This window comes from Physeter macrocephalus, chromosome 15, assembly GCF_002837175.3.
Source record: "Physeter macrocephalus isolate SW-GA chromosome 15, ASM283717v5, whole genome shotgun sequence".
In the NCBI taxonomy this organism is placed as follows: Eukaryota; Metazoa; Chordata; class Mammalia; order Artiodactyla; family Physeteridae; genus Physeter; species Physeter macrocephalus.
In genome coordinates, this window is record NC_041228.1 from 16,043,668 (window position 1) to 16,061,204 (window position 17,537).

The 17,537-nt window shown below is 43.8% G+C and overlaps 1 long non-coding RNA gene across 1 annotated transcript in view; it reads left to right on the forward strand.

The window, feature by feature from the left end:
* LOC114487877 (uncharacterized) overlaps positions 1 to 17,537 on the forward strand; it is a 37,785-nt gene that overhangs the window by 7,336 nt on the left and 12,912 nt on the right. The window contains exons 3-5 of the long non-coding RNA XR_003683392.2: positions 11,630 to 11,683; positions 12,731 to 12,808; positions 13,577 to 13,691. This is a non-coding gene — a long non-coding RNA (uncharacterized lncRNA). The remainder of the gene's footprint in view (positions 1 to 11,629; positions 11,684 to 12,730; positions 12,809 to 13,576; positions 13,692 to 17,537) is intronic.

Below are 17,537 nucleotides of genomic sequence, written 5' to 3' on the forward strand. Positions count from 1 at the left end.
CCGCAACGGGAGAGGCCACAACAGTGTGAGGCCCGCGTACCGCAAAAAAAAAAAAAAAAAAAAAAAAGGCGTTCACATGACCCACGATGGGTCAACCAGATGATTGCTCCAGGAACTTGAACCTAGAGAGAACACAAGCAAGGGCTGAAAATAGTTTAAGATGTCTCATTCAAAGCGGGTGTCTGGAAGTTAACGTCTCTATTTTTCCTGCTAGCTGGATCTTTGTACTTCCTTGACTTTTTTCCTTCCAAGATATGGTTGTTCAGCCATAGGGTTGATTCTGTGAAATACCTGTGGACCCCTTCTCTGTTTTTTTTTTTACCACTTAGGTAGATTGAACTGTTTCCTGTTGCTAGAAACCAAAGAACCCTCCCATACCTGAGGGCTTTGGAGAACCCCAACTCTACTACTTCCTGCCTGTGTGACTGGAAAATTGCTTAACTTTTCTAAGCTTCAGGTTCCTATTCTGTGAAACAAGGGTGGTAATGCCAGATTGGAGGGTACAGATAATATTTACACGGCCACTGGCCTAGACCCTCAATTAGTGGCAGCTACGATTGTGGACCAAATTGTAATCGTCTTTGTTTTACTGGTGATGACTTTCCACTTATTAAATGTCTGTGGAGTGAATGAGTGAATGATTACACAGAACAATGGGGATTTTCACAACTAAAACCCACAGCTGAACTTCTTTACATAGGTACAACTCCTTGGGTGTTAAATGTGTGATTTATTGTTCAAAAACTTAACCTGAGGAAATGTCCATGACCTGGAGTTAGGCAAAAGAGTTCTTCCTAATGATAACAAAAGTGTAATTTTATCAAAGTGTATTACACTTTGATAAAAAAAATTGATAAATTGGACATCATCAAAACTTTTACTCTGTGAAAGATAATGTTAAGAAAATGAGAAAAAAACCTAGAGACTGGGAGAAAGTATTTTGCATATCACATATCCGACAAAGGACCTGTATCTAGAGTATATAAAACTTTTAAAACAGACAGTCTAACTTAAAAATAGGCAAAAGATTTAAACAGACATATAACTAAAGAAGACATAGGGAAGGCAAAGAAGCACATTAAAAGATGCTCAGTATCATTAATCATTAGGGAAAAAACAAATTAAAAGTATAATGAGATACAACTACATATATATCAGAATAGCTAAATAAAAATACTGACAATAAATACCAAGTGCTGATAAGGATGCAGAACAACTGGAACCCTTCCACATTGTTGGTGGGAATAAAAAATGGTTCAACTTCTCTGGAAGACATTTTGATAGTTTCTTATGAAGTTAAACATACGCTTACCTCGTGACCCAACAATCTCACTCCTGAGAAATAAAATGAAAACTGGTTCACATAAAACCTCTACACGTATTTATAACAACTCTCATCATAATTATCCCAAACTAGAAACAACTCAAAGGTCCTTCAGCAGTTGAATAGATATACAAACTGTGGTACATCCATACAATGTGATAAAACAACAATAAATAGGAACAAACAATTGATGCACATAACAAATTTGGATGAGTCTCAAAGGCGTTATGCTGAGTAAAAGAAGCCAATATTAGAAGGTTACATACTCTGTGATTCCATTTGCGCAAAGATTAGGGGAGAGTGGATGGTGTGATAGTATAGAGATGGCACCAAGGAGTCCTTTGGGGGTGATGGAAGAGCTCTGTAGTCCAATTATGGTGGTGGTTACATTAATCTATACATGTGTTAAAATTCATAGAACTGTACATCAAAAAAATCAATGATAATGAAAAAAAGCCTTTTCATCATGTAGAGCAAGGTGGTATTCACTTGGATATTTTGGCATCCTGTCCAGTACAGTAGCCAGCAGCCACCACGTGTGACTAGGCTGGTCCAAATGGCGGTGCGGAGCAAGTATAAAGTGCATCTGGATTTCAAAGACTTAGTACGAAGGAAAGAACATATGCTACTCAATAATTTTTTATGTTGATTATATATTGAAACAATACTATTTTAGATGGCTGGGTTAAATAAAACATATTAACTTCGGCTCTTCCTTTTTACTTTTAAAACTGTGGTTACTAGAAAGTTGTAATTTCAAGATGTACCTGGGGCTATGTTTTTATTGAAGAGTGCTGCTCTGGATGACATACTTAGGGAGGAATGGGGAGGTCTGGGTTGTTCTCTCTCCATCTGGATGGGCAGGTGTAAGATTGCCCCATGCAAGGCTGAACAAGACCCACCCAGTCTCCCGCATTTGGGGCCAGGCTGTCTGAGAGGTGCATGCCGCTCTCCACATCTGCTTTGTGTCCTGTCTGTCTGGTGTTTCCTAACCTCTGGAGGAGAAGCAGGTGAGGGCAGGGTGAGGCACACTGTCCCAGGGGAGGGCTAGGGCCACGGATTAGACGTGGATGAGATTCGGCTCTTGTCAGACTTGAGCTTGAATTCCATTGTAGCCACTAGCTAGCTGTGTAGCTCTCGATGTTTCTTAACCCCAGTTTCAGTTTCTTCATGTGCCAGAGAGAATCATAGCTCCCCCAGAGGTTTCCTTACCCCAGAGGGCTGTGATGAGGGCAAAGAGGGAGCTGTGGAAAGCACTCAGGAGGCCTTCCGGTGATGAGAATTCTGCCATTGCTAGTACTGCTTCGTGCTGTGTTTGCTGCCCCACCTCAGGCTCTGTTTTTTCTCTCTCAGTTGAACCCGTAGGCGCTCTGCCCGACTTTTCTCCCTGATTCAGCGCGGAGAAATGCCGAGGCAAGCTTTCCCATGAAGCTGCTTGTCAGCAAACGCCCACTCCTGTCTCTGCACTCCCCACTGTGTCAGAGATGGGCCTGGACTCCACGCAAGGCCCAGGGTCCTGCCGGCTCCGGGGTTGACTGACACACACCCTGCCTCCCAGGCTTCAGGGCTATGTTTCCAACCTGGGAGGGTAGCAATTGGAGGCTCCCAAACAGTTCAGCAATGCAGGGGGAAAAGTCCTCCAACCGGCTACAGGCGCTACAGCTATTTTCCTGGATTCCGTTTCAAAAACATCAAAGCCCTGGTTTCAAACATTGAGTCGTTGCGTGGTCTGCCTTTTCCACTTTCTCCCCTCTGCCTTTAGTTTCAACTGAGCGTTTACTATGTTATTCTTGCTGTTTGCCCCCCGTTGCTCGGTGTCACCATCAAACGTTAGGTAGGTACAGAATAACTTTATCAGCTACATAGCTTTTCATCAAAAGAGCTTGTTAAAAGTTCCTGTCTGGGCCTGGCAAGGCATGAGGCTCAGTGGAAGGGAAGTTACACAGACATGAGTGGTCTCTTGGGGCTCACGCATGATGGTGGTCACCGTTGCTACCTGGTAGGGCTGCCTTGATCACTGCCAGGACTTTCTGAGAGCTGTGAGGTCCTGTCAGATCCCAAGTTCACAGGGCCGTGGTTTAAAAACCTCAGAAGCAGGCCTGGGGTGGGACCTCGAGCCACCAAAAGAGGCCCTGTTCCAGGACTGGCAGTGGTCAGCCACCTGGCTTTTGGAATCTGGCAGCTGTAGGTTTGCGTATGGCCTCCCCGGCTCAGGAGCATTCAGGGTGCAGGACCTAGTCTTCTTCTGTGACCTGGGATCACAGTACCAGTCTCCCAGCTGGTTGTAACAATGTAACACCTGCCATTTATTGAGCTGCTGCTGTGTGTCAGGCACCGTGCTAAATCGGCCATGGCTCACGGGCCCAGCCGCTCCGCGGCACGCGGGATCTTCCCGGACCGGGGGCACGAACCCGCGTCCCCTGCATCGGCAGGCGGATTCTCAACCGCTGCGCCACCAGGGAAGCCCCACATTTAATTCTTAATTCTATGAAACAGGTATTGTTTTTATCTTCATTTTACATATGAGGAAATGGAGGCTTAGAGAGGTTAAACAATATGCCCATTATAACATTTGCCGACTGTATATGATTATACAGTCGGCAAATGTAGGGGAGGGATTTCAGTTCTAGCACTCTGCCCCACGTGCCACCCCTGCCCTGACCTCTATGCCTGTGCTCAGGAGGGGACAGGGAAGGGGGTCTGGAACATGCGGTTTGCTAAGAGTCCTCCCTTGGGAAGCAGTGGGTGGCAGGAGTTGGGGCTGTGGGGGGGGTAAGGCTCTAGGCCTCTGAAGCAAGATCCACTGTCCCTTCCGGCTTCACTTACAAAACACAAATGCTAAGGGAAAGTTTGATAATTTCAAGATGGTGACTTCAGAGCCTGAGACCCCGAGTACGGGGCCTTCTGAGTGCCCAGCCCTGTGCGACCGCACTGGTCAGACGCTCATGAGGCTGACACTATTTAAAATGTTTTTAATGGCATAAACTTTTCTAAAGTGAGAAATAAATGCTTCCTTTTTTTGTTTTAGTGTTTGTTTTTTTTTGGTTTTTGCTCTTGGGAGTGGATGCCTCTGCATGGATGTGTATTTTAAATTTGAAAACACCCGGCACCAGCTCAGCCTGTGTCACTCGGGGAAGATGTGTGTCTGGGCAGTCTGCTTTATGTAGTATCTCTGCTGTCCCTTGAGTGGTCATAGTAAGGACTCCCGGGCTTGCCGTGCTCCTCCCTGCCCAGTTCACAGAGTGTTTAATTCACACCTCTCATGGGAGGTAGAATAGAGCTCTGGCTAATGGCTTTGATTCCAAATACTTGCATTTATATTCCCAAAGGAGTCCAAATACTTGGGGTTATGGACTAAGCTCCCAACTCTGCCACTTTCTAGCGATTTGACCTTGGGCCAGTTACTTAACCCTTTTGAACCTCAGTTTTGCTCTCTGTAAAATAGGCATATGGTACCCATCTCCTGTGGCTCTTTGAGGATTATAAGTGACAATGGTGTGACAAGCACCCAGCACAGTGCCTGGCATGTATTGACCGTTCAATAGCTGTTGACCACTGTAATTATTCCTGAGCTTAAGAACAGCAACAGAACTCGAGAATTGTGTTCATGTGTTAATTGTCTCAGGTACTAAGAGAGTACCTGAGAAGGAATTCTGAATGAATGAATAGTTTATCATCTGATAATAATGCTTGAGATGTGTTAATCATTTTATGGTTCACAACCACTTTCTTACACATAATTGCATTCTAGCCCCCCAGGAGCCTGGAAAAGTAAAAGAGCAAGAAATTTATTATCCTGTTTCACAGATTGGGCAAATAGAGGCTCAGAGATTAATGACTGATCATTTATTCAACAGTCATTTATGAGCACTTACTCTGTGCAAGACACTATGTTAGGATAAAAATGAATGAGATTTTTTCCCTGACCTTTTGAAGACATTATCGTGCGTCAGGGTATCTGGAGCAGGCTGGATGCAGGTGATGTTGGAGAAACAACGACAAATTTCAGTGGCTTAAAAAAACAAAGATTCATTTCTCATTCGTGCTATTGGTTCATCATGGGTCAGTTAGTGGCTCTGCTCCACCCAGTTTTCACTCCAAACCAGACAGATGGAACACCTGCAGGTTGGAACATCACTGATTTTCGTGACAGGAGGAAGCAGATCTGAGATTGGGAGGGTCTCACACCAGCAATCAAATTCTGCTCTCATGAACCAGACTTTAAATATGGGGCTTCCCTGGTGACGCAGTGGTTGAGAATCCGCCTGCCGATGCAGGGGACACGGGTTCGTGCCCCGGTCCGGGAAGATCCCACATGCCGCGGAGCGGCTGGGCCCGTGAGCCACGGCCGCTGAGCCTGCGCGTCCGGAGCCTGCGCTCCGCAACGGGAGAGGCCACAACAGTGAGAGGCCCGCATACTGAAAAAATAAAAATAAAAATAAAAAATAAAAAATATAAAAAAAATATAAATACGGTCCCACCCAACCACAGGGGGCAGGGCAGGAAGTAAAATTCTACTATGTATCCACAAGGCAGAGAGCTGGGAATATTTGGTGAACAGATTAATGACTGTTCCAGCTGGGCAGGTTCTGAAGGATGGGTAGGAATCCGGTGAATACCGGGGGGTGGGGTGGGATTGTGTGGGGACAGTGGAAGAAGGGAGGATGATGAAGAGGAGACTTAAAGAGATGGAGGATGGGGGATGGGAAACAATGGAAGAGACAGGAGGCAGAAATGTGCGAGGTACTGGGGAGAGGAATAGTGAGTCTGCCAGTCTGTCCGGAAGAGTTTTGAGTCAACAGTTTAACAAATACTGACTCAGCACCTATTGTGTATTAAGTGCTGGGGATTCAAAGAAGACTAAAACATGGTACCTACCTTGCAGTCCAGTGGGAGAGTTAGATTTTGCACAGAGAACAGAGATTTTGCACAGAATCAAAATATAAGAAAGAGTAGACAATGCTTATGTTTGCAAGGCACTCTTCCAAGATCTGCACGTACTTAACTCATTTAATCATCACTGTAGCTCCATGGGGTAGTTGCTCTTATTCTTACCCATTTTACAGGTGGAAAAACTGAGGCATGGCATGGCTGTGCATAGCAGAGGTGGGCTTCAAATCTAGGCACTCTGAGTCCAGGGTCTGTGCTTTTGATTGTCACTATAGGGCTTTTTGCTTGGTAATTTCTGAGTTGGGGCTGTGCCTATAATCTTGGATGGCAAGTAGTTTTGCCTTGACATCCAAAATGATAGATTGTTATTGGTTGCGTGGATCTCCATATTGGGAAGGTTTCCAAGACCAAGCTGGGACTAGGGAGGAAAGAATGATGTGAGTAATTTGTAATGCCTGCCATGGGCGTCAGAGGTGGTATTGTCAGCACAGTATATTTGGTAACCTTGGTCTATTTAATGCCTACAGGAAAGTGGATTTTTATCAATTTATTAATAAACAAAGAAGTCAAAACCAAACAACAAATTCATTGACTGTTTTCCTCACTTTTCTATCTTTTTTTAATTAAAAAATTTATTTTTATTTTTATTTTTTTTGCAGTACGCGGGCCTCTCACTGTTGTCGCCTCTCCCGTTGCGGAGCATAGGCTCCGGACGTGCAGGCTCAGCGGCCATGGCTCACGGGCCTAGTCGCTCCGTGGCATGTGGGATCTTCCCGGACTGGGGTACAAACCCATGTCCCCTGCATCGGCAGACGGACTCTCAACCACTGCACCACCAGGGAAGCCCTCAATCTTTTTTTTAACTTTAAGGCTTTATCACCTTTATAGCAGCATAGGTACTCCTTGTTTGAAATGCTACATTTCCTTTCTGGATATTAATGTTTAAAATACCAAAATTGCAGCCGCCTCAGGCAAGCGTACACCTTAATTGTCAAAACAATAAAAATATCAGCCATGGTAAATGCACATTCCATTGCGCCCCTGGTGCAGTCATCAGCTGGGATGCTCTGGCAATGATAATAATAAAAAAGGATTCTAATTGCAGAATCCAAGTACTGTACAAGGAAGACTCCATCAGCTGACTTGGGGAATTTAGCCGTAAGAGAATCCAGCTGTAGCATGTATCATTAGTGGAATTTCCTGTCCTGAAATGCTGTAGGCTTTCCTCTACAGGGAAGGTTCTACATTGTCTCCGCCACCCCCATCTACAATCTCTTTCCTTGTCTTTTCTTTCCTGGGTACCACTACTCCCTATGCTCAGACTTTTGTTTCTTTCATATTCTTTCCCATACATTTCTAGGAATGGAGCCCAAATTTAGTTGCATGGAGAAATAGATACTAACTAGGAGCTTAGAGCTTAGGTGATAAGTAGTCGTCCTCTCCTGAGTCAGCTCTGATCAATTGCTTATGGCTACTGAAATGCTGAGTCAAGAAGGTTTGCAGTGGACTCAGGCTGAAAGCATTTGGGATCGATTAGTGATGTCTGCCTTAGGTATATGCTAAGGACAATTATTTGTGTAGGCTCCCACTGGCTCCCACTGGCTCTGTCACGCCGGAAAGCCTGCACTGCTCTTACAGCTGTGATGTTAGTGAATGCACTTGGGGTTTGGTCCTAGGAGATGCTAGTTCAAGTCCCATCTTTTCTCTTTGTGAATCTTGGCTGCGTTGCTTATCTTCTCTCTGTCTTAGCAAAACTTGTATAAAACTAATCCTCCTTGTGGAGTTGTTGTAAATATTGTAGAGATGATGCACATTCATTCATTCAACAAATATTGGGTTGGCCAAAAAGTTCGTCTGGGTTTTTCCGTAATGGAACTTTTGGGCCAACCCAATATCTGTTGAGCACAGTGTGAGGTGCTGGGGATACAATGGGGTATACACTATGGATATAGTTTCCGCCCACATGGAGCTTACAGTCTACTGGGGGGATTTATTAGTCTTCTACTGCTGTGTAACAAAGTACTGTGAATTTAGATGCTTAAGATAACCCACATTTTGATGTCACACTTTCTGTGGGTCAGAAGTCCAGGCATGGCTTAGCTGGCTCCCTGCTCAGGGTCTTATAAGGTTCCAGTCAAGAGATCCACTGAGTTGTGTTCTCATCTGGAAACTTGACTGGGGGGAAAGCCGCTTGCAATCTCATTGAGTTTGTTGGAAGAATTCACTTTCTTACCATGGTAAGACTGTGGGTCCTTGTTCTGGCTGGCTGTTGGCTGGATTCCACCTGCAGGTCCTAGAGGCCGCCTGCAGTTCCTCATCTCATGGGCTTTCTCATGGCCAGTTACTTTATCAAGTCAGTGAGGAAGGTCTCTCACTCCAGTGTGCTGAGTTGGAGTCTTATGTGACCATAGAGGTGACGCCCCATCACCCTGCTGTATTCTATTGATTAGAAGCAAGTCACAGGTCCCGCCCATATTCAAGGGGAGGGGGTTATACCAAGGCTCTTTTTGTTCTGCTATGGTATGATGTGCAAGTTATATTCTTTGGGGGAAAACGGTAAGTTACCAGAACAATTTTTTATACTCTGCTACTATTTGTGTAAAAAAATATATGGGTATGGATTATTTCTGGAATAATACATAAAAAAGTGGTAAGTCACTAGTGTTGGCTCCAGAGAGGGAAATTGGATGGCTGGGGAACAGTGGAAAATTTTTACTTAATACCCTATGTTAGCGTTCACATTTTAAAACAAGTGAGTGCTCCAATTCACCGGTAAGTAAGTGCTGCCTGTTGCTTACCTGGGAAACTCCACATCCTTGAGCCTGATCTGGCCTCAGCCTTCATTTTCAGGCTTATTATTCTCTCCTCTTATTTTACATTAAAAACTACTGTGGTAAGCAGAATAATACCCCACCTCCCACCCTCAAGATGTGCATATGTCGTAATCCCTGGAACCTGTGCATATTACCTAATATGGCACAAGGGACTTGGCAGATGTGATTCAATGAGGATCCTGAAATGGGGAGGTTATCCTGGATTATTTGAGTGGAACTAATGCAATCAATCCCAAAAGTCCTGTGAGCGAAAGAGGGAAATAGAAGTGTCAGAGTCAGATTAGGAGATCTGAGGATGAAAGTATAGGTTGGAGCGAGGTGATTGCTGACTTTGAAGATGAAAGGGGCCGTGAGCCTCCGGAAGCTGGAAGAGGCAAGGAAACAGCTTTTTCCTAGAGCCTTCAGAAAGCACACAGCCCTGCCACACCTTGATTTTAGCCAAGTGAGACCCATTTCAGAAACTGTGACCTCCAGAAACTGTAGGAGAATAAATTTATGCTATTTTTAGCCATTACGTTTGTGGTCATTTGTTACAGTGGCCATAGGAAGCTAACTTGGTGCTGCTCCTCAGATGGTGTTTCAAGAAATGAGCCTTCGGGATATTAATGAAAAAAATTCTCCAAAGTCTAATAAAAATCAAATTATTATAATTACATTAAATGAGGTATAATTTACACACAACAAAATATGCATTATGTATACTGTTCAATGAATTTTTATTTTTTACATCTTTATTGGAGTATAATTGATTTACAATGTCGTGTTAGTTTCTGTACAACAAAGTGAATGAGCTATACGTATACATATGTCCCCATATCCGCTCCCTCTTGAGCCTACCTCCCTCCCACCCTCCCTATCCCACACCTCTAGGTCATCACAAAGCATCGAGCTGATCTCCCTGCGCTAGGCAGCAGCTTCCCACTAGCCATCCATTTTACTGTTCAATGAATTCGGACATATGTATACATCCACGTTTCCCACTATATCCCAATCAAGGTATAGAATATGTCCATTACCCCAGAACGTTTCCCTGTGCCCCTTCGCAGTCAATCCTCCTATTTCCACCTCCAGCCCCAGGCAGCCACAGATTTGCTTTGTGTCACCATACAAGTTATTTTAAGCTGCAGGCCCTCTCGGGACCTTTATGATACTTCAGAGTATTGTGAATGCCCAAGGGGAGGTGCTATATAGCAGGTTGCATCTCCAGGTTTACTTGCCATGGGTCCTTTAATGCCAGAGCATCTCACGGTACGAGGGGCTCTCAGAACACACGTGAGTCATACTTTCCTGCTCACCTGTCTCAGCTCAGGCATATGCCCCTCTTGGAGTGCCCATCTCTACCCTTGAAAAATGTGCTCACCCTTTAAGACCCAGCTCAAAAATGAGCTCTTCCATGAAGTAGAGCCTTCCCTCTGCTAAGTCTCATATCCTTTGTTTTATATCTCTTGCAGCCCACAAATTGCACAATTGTTAACATTATAGCAATATGATGCTCTATTTGCATTATAGATACATAGTCTTAATGCCTTTTCTGAGAACAGTGAGTGACTATTTGCTTTGCTATTACATGATTGCCAGGAAATGCTCTAGTGTTCCTCAGGGAGTTAAAGAAGATATACTTCAAAGTAACTTTTGAGCTGCCCTAGACTTGGGGACCTCTCGTGCTAAAACATTTTAAATCTCCACCATAGCAGTCCACAGCTGTGTGAGTTTAATAGGCTGATGGTGAATGAATCTCTCGTCTTCCTACCCTGCATCCAGCCTGACACATCGCTTAGTCCTGTGGATTTTACTTCTGACCCGCCTTGCCCATCCGTAGTTTTCTTTCTATCCCCTCTGCCAATACCCTTGTTCAGGTTCTTATGACGTCTCACCTGCATTATTACAACAGCCTCTTAAGTGGTCTCCCCCCGCTTCAGTCTTGTGCCTCTTCCGACCTGCTTCCCATTCTAATGCCAAGATCCTGATCCTGTTGTTCTTCTGCCTAAAAACCTGAACACCATTGCCCACTGCTCATAAGATCAAGTTGGAAGGGCTGGCATGCCAAATGTGCCCTCCCCGCAGGGGACCCTGTGTCTCTCAAGCTTCACCTCCTTTCTACTTTTCTCTGCACCCCCTGTTCCAATCTCTGTGGTTCCCTGAAGTTTCATGGACACACCCCACCTTTCAAGGCGCCATGTTGTTCCTTCACCCTGGGACATCCTTCCCCTTCTCCATCTGGCAAACTCCTAGTCATTGGAAGACCTTTTCAAATATCACCCCCGGAAACCTTCTCATCTTCCCAAGGCATGATAAAATCCTTCGCTTCATTACATTCCAGTAGTGTTTATATAAATTTCTTTGGAATAGCTCTTGTCTAATTGCATTACAATCATAATGTTTAATTGTTTTTTTATCATTGTATCCCCAGCACTTAGCACAGCACCTGGCAAAACATATTTGTGATTAATAATGACTAACATTTATTGAACTCTTACTATGTGCCGGGCACTGAACTACATACCGTGTGGGTTAGCCTGATTATTTTATTATTCTTCGCACAGCCCTATGAAAAATGTTTTGTTAATATCTATGTTTGCAGGAGAGAAAACCAAGCCTTGACGAGGTTAAGGGAATTTCTAAGGACATACCACTGGTAAGTGGTGGAACTTGTATTTAAACCCTTGTTTATCCAATTTGTTCTCTTAATATTAGTTATTAGTATTTCTTGAAAAAATGAATGAATACATGAAGGAATGCATGAACACGGTCAGTTATTTGAATAGTTAAAGTGTGTATTTTCAAGCAGCAGACCACAGTCATCCCTTTGGCTTGGAAAAGGGAGAGGAGACTTCTAGGTAGAGGTCATAGTATAAAAGATAAGCAGGAAAGCCTGAAGATAGGGTGGGTGGAGACTCAGAGAAGTGAAAAGACTTGCCCCAGGGTGCAGGGTTGTAAGTGACAGAGTCACGATTTGAACTCAGATAGGTTTCTACTGCGGGGGCCCTGAAGCTTGGTGTCTGCTTCCAGTAGCCTCCTTTTCCAGAGAAGTTCCAACACTCAGGTGTTTTGAGTTGTAGGTTTGAGAAGTCAAGAGGGTCGGGAATTCCCTGGTGGTCCAGTAGTTAGGACTCAGTTCTTTCACTGCCAGGGCCCGGGTTCAATCCCTGGTCAGGGTACTAAGATCTCACAAGCCACAGGGCACAGCCGAAAAGGGGGGGAAAAAAGGAGGGAGCTCCACGTTCTCTGGGGAAGGCCACTCTTCCCAGGCCTCCTCCCCTACTGCCAGCAACCAAGAGGTGCCCAAGCTCTGGGTCCTTTCCTGGCCTCCATATGACCTGAGGAGGAAGTGAAGGGGATATTCCAGAATTCTTTGTGCTCCTGGCAAGAGCCCTCTTTCTCCTTCAACACTCACAGTTTCTCCCGGTTATTGCTTTGGGGCCAACAGGATCAATCTCGCTGTGTTATCGCTGTTTACACCAGTCCCCACAAAGAGCCCAGGTTCCCAGGACACCCGTCATCTCTCTGACCTTCATCCCCATACAGCTCTGCACATCCCCTTCCATGAGCTTATCGCATACTGCTCTCTGTCTCCTGAAACCCTTTTGTTATCACTCTGGGACCCGTGGTCAGCCACCAGCAGAATCTCCTGTATCCTCAACCATCTTCTTTGAATATTCTCTTCACCTTCTCCCTCCTACAGACTGGATCTCACCTGAGGGCACGGTATTCCCTGGAGCCCTTTCCCATGGTCCTCCGGGCACACTGGCCTAGATATGGGGTAGGTACCGTGCTTGCTCTCTTATGGCCCTTCTAGACAATTTTACTGTTTCCTCATTAAAAAAGCAAAGCAAAATTCCCCCAGTAACACTTGGGGGGACCCTATTCTCTCTAACACTTTGAAGATTTTAGCTCCTGGCTCATTGTCACTCTCTCCAAAACGACTCCTGTCCCAGTTCTTGGTGATTTCAGTATCTGTGTAGATGGTCCAGGACCCTCCAGTAGTCTTGCCTATCATCTTACCTTAGCCATGAACTCCCATGGTCACGCCCTAGAACAGTACTGCCCAATAGAATTGTCTGGGTTGATAGAAATACTCTTTATCTGTCCTGTCTGATAAGCCACTAGCCACACGTGGCCATTGGGTACTTGAAATGTAGCTAGTGCAATTAAAGAACTGGATTTTAATCTTTAATTTTAATAATTAAAATTTAAATAGCCACCTGTAGTTAGTGGCTACCATATTGGATAACACAACCTGGACCATGGAATCAGCACTAATTGTACCCCGTTCATAATCCCAGTTGCAAGAACCCCATTCTCTATTACCATCTAACTTACCATTTTAATTCTTCTAGTTTCTGACCCTAATGCTTGCTTGACTTTACTGGAACCTGCAATCCAGTGATCCTATTACTTTTTCACAGTCCCTTATTTTTTGTGTGTGTCCTCATGTCCTTTTAATCGAGCTTAAATTCCATGATCCTTCATTATCGTCACTCTCTTGCATATGACCTCAGCAAATTTGCCCCTTTCTCCTTCATTGTAGGTGCCTGGCTAAACCTCAGCTCTCGTCAAATCCAACTCTCTGCTCTCTCCTTGAATCTGAGCTTGACGCTGAATGTGACTGGGGAAGAAGAGAAGGATGCTGATGTGTCACACAGGTGGAATCAATGCTGCTTAACAAGCATCTCTTTTCTAGACAGCTATTTCAGACCTTATTCTCTCTCCTCATACCTCTAAGACTCTCCTTCCCCTCTCTTTCAATGGATAAACTTGATTCCTATTTCAAGGAGAAATCTTAAACAAAACAAGAGGAAACTTCCAAAACCCCCACCACTTTTTCTAGCAGTTTACTCACATCTGGGCACATATGATCCGCCTTCCTTAATATTATTGGTTGAACTCTTCATGCTCCTCTTTTGGGCTGGCTTCTCTTGTGTGCTAGATTTCATGTCCTTCCACTTATCAAGGACATCATCACAATTCTTTCCTCTCCCTCAAGCAACCATCAACTCGTTCTCATCTGTGTACACATGTGCTATAATTTCTCTGCCTCAGGGCTTAGCATTTGCTGTTCCCTTCACCTACCATGCTGTTCCAGTCAGTATTCACAAAACTTGTCTCTTCATTTCCTTTGGGTCTTGGCACAAATATCACCTGATGAGTATACTATTTAAAATTGCAAAAACTTTCCCTTCCATTTCTCATTTTAATTTTTCTTCATGGTACTTACTGCCACCTGACATGCTATAGACTATTCATTTGATCCTCAAGAGCAGTGATTTTTCATTTCTTTTTTTTTTTTCATTGTTGTATATCAGCACCTGGAATAGTGTCTGGCACATAATGGGTCCTGATGAATGTTTGTAGAAAGAACTATACAGTGACTTGCCATTTCTGACATTCCTACTAGTTTGTAGAGATGGTGGGACATTTATTCAGAACGCTGTTACCATCCACTGCTCTCACTCAGAAGTTTTTAGGGCCGAGCTTCTCAAACTTTAATGTGCATTTGAATTGCCTAGGGATCTTCTTAAAATATGGCTTCTGATTCAGCAGGTCTGGGGTGGGGCCTGAGATTCTGCATTTCTGACAAGTTCCCAGGTCATATAGATGCTGCTGATCCAGACCACAGTTTGGGTAGAAGCCTGCTTGAATCATCTTAAGCCTTGTTCTTCTTTCTTTTTTAATAAAGTAGAGTGAGCATAAATATTTACATGGCACATTTACATATTTACAATGTAAACATGACCCTGAGTTCAAGCAGTTCTGTGGTTAGCGCCGCTGTAGCTGCAGGTTACAACGTTTGGATGGAGAGCTTCATCCATCACTATATACGCCAGGGGAGGAAATATTGGCTGGTTAGGCTGTTACATGATGACCGTTCATTGTTCTGGGAAGAATTTATTTGTGTGTGTGTGTGTGTGTAAGAATATTATTATTGACGCTAATAAGTTTTCTAGCAATTGTCTAATGCAATTTGCCATGTTTTGGCATGAGATCAATGCAAAGACAAGTTCTGCCTTTCTGCTCAGGTTATCGTTACATCACTCTGCTTCTGTCTAGAAAACAATGTGGAGTGTTTTCTACGATAATTGCCATCAACTATGATTTAAAATCATAGTCAGGGGCTTCTTGTATAGTTTGCACATGACACGAAGAGGCCCATCTTGGGGAGGGGTGCAAGAAGAGACTGGAAACTAGCTAGCACCTCTTTGCTAAGCTGGGTGCTCTGGCTCGGGTTGTGCTGCCGGGGGGCGGGGGACGTAACCTTGGGGGAGGCTGTTTTGCAAATTGAATAAAGGTACCTGATGTTTGATGGCTCTGGTCATAAAGCTAGGGAGAGCTGCAAAGGAAATTAGAGAACACTGAGCACAGCACTTTGATTTTAGGGTTGTAGAGATACTGAAGGTAGAGCTCTTGTCCTGGTTCTCATCAGCATCCTCCTCATCATCTAACATTTACTGAGGACTTAAGATGCACAAGGCATTGGGCCAATTTCTTTATGTACATTGTCTCATTTGTTCCCTACAAGAACAACCCCCAAAAGTTAAGTACTATTTTCATCCTCATTTGTAGACCTGTAAACTGAGACTTGGAGAGGTTAAGGAACTTGCTTGGGGTCACAGAGCTATGTTGAGTGTACTTTTCAAAACTGTAAATCATGACTCTTTGGCAAGTATTAAATGATCCTATGTCAAAGATTTTATTTAACTCACTAATTAGTGAGGGAACAAGTAAGATGTTAAAACTTATTCAAAGAGCATTAGAGAATTTAGGTATATGCTTGTGATTTAACAAATAAATATAAGGAAAGTGTGGTAGGCTGAATAAGTCTCCCCAAAGATATCCATGTCTGGATCCCTGGAACTTGTGAATATGTGACCTTACATGTGAGTAAGACTTTGCAGGTGTGATTAAGAATTTTTAGATGGAGAGATTATTCTGGGTTATCTGGGTAGGTCCCATGTAATCACAAGCATTTTTATGAGAAGGAGGCAGAAATGCTAGAGTGAAAGGGAAGCAGAGGGAAGCAGAGGTTGGAGTCATGTGCTCTGAATATGGAAGAAGGGGCCACAAGCTACAGAATGTAGGTGACCCTGGAAGCTGGAAAAATCAAGGAAACAGATTCTCTTCTAGAGCCTCCAGAAGGACCCAGACCTGCTGACACCCAGTTTTAGCCCAGTGAGAAAGATTTTGGACTTCTGACTTCTAGAACTATAAGATAAACTTATGTTGTCTTAAGCCCTAAGATGTGATCATTGTTACAGCAACAGTAGGAAATTAATACAGAAAGTTACTGGATTAGATAGAAAGCTGGTTAATGTCCAACAGAGCCATAAACTATAACCCTTGGAACTAACTCTTCTACCAGAGTTAAATTATTTGCATCTTTACTGGACCAAAATTTACAAGTTAACCTCTGGCCCTACAGAGATGAAAACTGCCCAGTCAGTAGAAAGTCAAGTCCAGCACTGCACTGAAAGAACATCCAGTAATGTCTTCTGCATATTCTCAAGTTTAGGATACTCTTTCGGACAGCAAGGAAGTAGAGAAGCTGGGATTTGAACAAGGCTCTTCCAAGTGCAGAACTTCTCTTAACTCTTAAGGGACATACCTTCTCACTAGCATTAGTTGGTAAACTACCAAGGCCATCCGGGATAAAGAAGACAAAGTTCTCATAGGAACTGAGAACACAACTCAAAAATTGTCAGGATGATCCCCTAGGTAGGGGACTAAAGAAAAAGCCGTGACCCTTCTTAATGCCAGCAGTGGAAATTCCTGCTCTAGCTCTTTGAAAAACTGAGTCAAGTTTTTAATAGGTTGTTTAGATAGGTTCTTAGTTGGTGTAACTCGAGAGCTTGGATGGGAAGTTGAAACACCCTTTCTACTCCTCCCCGCCTTACTCAGGAGCAAAGGTCCCCGAAAGTCCCTTCTTTAAAAATATAGTCCTTGGTTTGGCATCATAATACCTTATCTAGTAAATGCTTGCTAAAGTTTTGAATGGCGTGTGGTTTGGTGGAAGGGAAGTTGAAAACTTTGGGGTTGGAAAATAGCCAGCAGGAGTAAATGAGTGGTAAAAGAACTAGCATGGCACTTTTTTTTTTTTTAACATCTTTATTGGAGTATAATTGCTTTACAGTGGTGTGTTAGTTTCTGCTTTATAACAAAGTGAATCAGCTATACATATACTTGTATCCCCATATCCCCTCCCTCTTGCGTCTCCCTTCCCCCCCCATCCCACCCCTCTAGGTGCTCACAAAGCACGGAGCTGATCTCCCTGTGCTATGCGGCTGCTTCCCACTAGCTATCTATTTTACATTTGGTAGCGTATATATGTCCATGTCACTCTCTCACTTTGTCCCAGCTTACCCTTCCCCCTCCCCATGTCCTCAAGTCCATTCTCTACATCGGCGTCTTTATTCCTGTCCTGCCCCTAGGTTCATCAGAACCTTTTTTTTTTTTTTTTTTAGATTCCATATATATATGTTAGCATACGGTATTTT